This window comes from Magnolia sinica, chromosome 14, assembly GCF_029962835.1.
Source record: "Magnolia sinica isolate HGM2019 chromosome 14, MsV1, whole genome shotgun sequence".
Classification (NCBI taxonomy): Eukaryota; Viridiplantae; Streptophyta; class Magnoliopsida; order Magnoliales; family Magnoliaceae; genus Magnolia; species Magnolia sinica.
This window is the reverse complement of record NC_080586.1, coordinates 20,277,735-20,280,420: the sequence shown is the minus strand read 5'-3', so window position 1 is coordinate 20,280,420 and position 2,686 is coordinate 20,277,735. Positions and strand designations below refer to the sequence as shown.

Below are 2,686 nucleotides of genomic sequence, written 5' to 3'. Positions count from 1 at the left end.
GGCACGAGTTCATTATTAGCATTGGCTACGATGGTGATCCTGGACTTCTTAAGAACCACCTGAGTTGGACTAACCCATTGACTATCGGATATGGGGTATATGATACCCACATCTAATAGTTTAAGAACTTCGGCCTTAACCACTTCCCTCATGTTTGGATTTAGTCTACGTTGTGATTGTCGAGCGGTCTTAGCATTATCCTCAAGATAAATGCGGTGAGTACAAATCGAGGGGTTGATTCCCTTGAGGTCCGCTATCGTCCATCCAAGGGCTCCCTTATGCTCAATGAGAGTAGATATGAGCATACTCTCCTATTCTTTCTCCAGGTGGGCAGAGATCACCACCGGGTATGTCTCATCCTAACCTAAATAGACATATTTCAAATCAGAGGGCAAAGGTTTTAGGTCAAACTTTGGTAGCTTGAGGTTAGACGGTAGAGGCACTACATTAGTTTGGGGCAACTCTTCAAATTGTGGCCTCCACCGGTTAACTTCAAGTACCGGTACAGTATCAAGCAAGGCACAGGTCTCCTTAATCATGTCATCATCAAAATCATGGGAGTGGGCCAGGCACGTCTTTAAAGGGTCAGAGGATAAGGTTAGAGGTGTCGTATCTTCCACTAAAGAGTCAATCATGTTAATGTCGTGAAAATCGTCATCATCCTCTAAGTTTCTGCTGTTATTGAAAAAGAGGTTTGACTCCAATGTCATATTCCCAAAAGACATAGTCATGACACCATTCCTGCAATTGATAATTGCATTTGAAGTGGCAAGGAATGGGCGACCAAGAATGACGGGGATCTGAGTGTTCATGTTATTAATGGGTTCGGTGTCCAGGATGATAAAATCTATAGGGTAGTAAAATCTATCAACTTGGACCAACACATCCTCAATTATCCCTCTGGGTACACGAACAGAGCGATCAGCAAGTTGTAGTATGGTTAGGGTGGGTTTTAATTCACCCAAACCTAACTGTTTGTATACCGAGTAGGGAATCAGATTGACGCTCGTTCCTAAGTCAAGAAGTGCATGATCAATTCGGTGGTCGCCAATTACACTTGATATGGTTGGGCTACCAGGATCTTTGAATTTCTGTGGCACGTCTTTCTTTAGGATGGCACTTACTTTCTCGGTCAAGAAAATCTTCTTTTGAATACTCTACCGTCGTTTGGTCGTGCATAAGTCTTTCAGGAATTTGGCATATGAAGGTATCTGTTTTACGACATTAAGTAGAGGAATGTTGACTTTCACTTGTTTCAACACCTCTAGGATATCCTGAGAGTTAGAGAGAGGTTTTGGTGCGACCAACCGTTGGGAAAATGGAGCAACTGGCTTTTCTAGAAGTTTCAGTTCTAATTTTTGTGGGGCCTCACTAGATCCATCATTGTTGTCCTTTTCTGGTTCTTGAAACTTTTCAGGCCTAACCAGAAGGGTTTTATCAATGATCTTCCCATTCCTAAGAGTGGTGATAGATTTAGCATGCCCCATTTGATTTGAGGAGCTAGGATCACTTATCTCGTATTGCGGTTTAGGATTGGGGAGCGGTTGTGCAGGAAGCATCCCCATTTCTATAATCGTCATACGTGAATCCATCTTTTGCATAAAGTCTCACATTGCATGGGTCAGCTCTTGCATGGAATTTTGAACCGGTTCTTCTTGAGTTTTCCCCTGATTTGGATTTTGATTGAAGAAACTTTGAGAGGTAGCAGTTTGTCCATTTCTCCAACTAAAGTTTGGATGATTTTTCCAACCAGGATTGTATGTATTAGAGGTTGGTCCATTGAAAGGTCTTTGATAATTATTTACGGCATTGGATTGTTCATTCAACACTTCTCGAAATGCGGGTATTGTAGGACAATTTTCAGTTGTATGAATGTTGCAATCATAGATGCCGCAAATACTTTCATTAACCTTATCCTTCTTTCCTTCCATGGCCTCAACTTTCCTTATGAGCGTAGTCACTTTACACTTGAGATCATCCTCTTCTTTCAAGAGATACAATCCTCCTTTCTCCTTTAATTGAGTCGGCCTAGACATGGTGTTCGACTTTGGGTAATAGTCCCATGATTGTGTTTTTCAGCAAGACTATCGAGGTAATCTCATACCTCGTCAACATTTTTATTAATGAATTCTCCATTACACATTGTCTCGACCATTTGGCGCATGGAAGATGTCAGTCCATCATAGAAAAAATTTGTAATGCGCCACATTTCAAAGCCGTGTTGTGGGCATAAACTGACTAAATCCTTGAACCTTTCCCAACATTGGTAAAATGTTTCATCCTCCTTTTGGGTGAAGTTCATGATTGCTTTTCTAAGGGTAATCGTTTTATGATGTGGAAAAAATTTCTTTATAAATTCTCTTTGCATATCATTCCATGTGCCAATGGATCTAGGACGCAGTGAATGTAACCACGTCTTAGCCTTCTCTTTTAAGGAAAAAGGAAAGAGTCTCAGCCTGATTATGTCCTCAGACACATTTTGAAAATATAAAGTGGCTCTGATCTCATCAAACTCTTTCAAATGTAGATATGGTTCTTCAGATTCAAGCCCATGGAACTTAGGAAGGAGTTGGATAACTCCTGACTTGATGTCCATATGTCTTGTATTTTCAAGAAAGATCATGCATGAGGGCGTACTCACCCCCGCTGGTTGTAAATAATCTCTTAAAGTACGAGGCGGGGGTGC

General features: G+C 41.2%; 1 non-coding gene across 1 annotated transcript; it reads left to right on the top strand.

Moving 5' to 3' along the window:
- Nucleotides 1-2,213: 2,213 nt before the first annotated feature.
- LOC131226382 (small nucleolar RNA R71) lies at nt 2,214-2,320 on the top strand. Its single transcript, XR_009161771.1, has one exon. It is a non-coding gene; the product is annotated as a small nucleolar RNA R71 (small nucleolar RNA).
- Nucleotides 2,321-2,686: the final 366 nt, after the last annotated feature.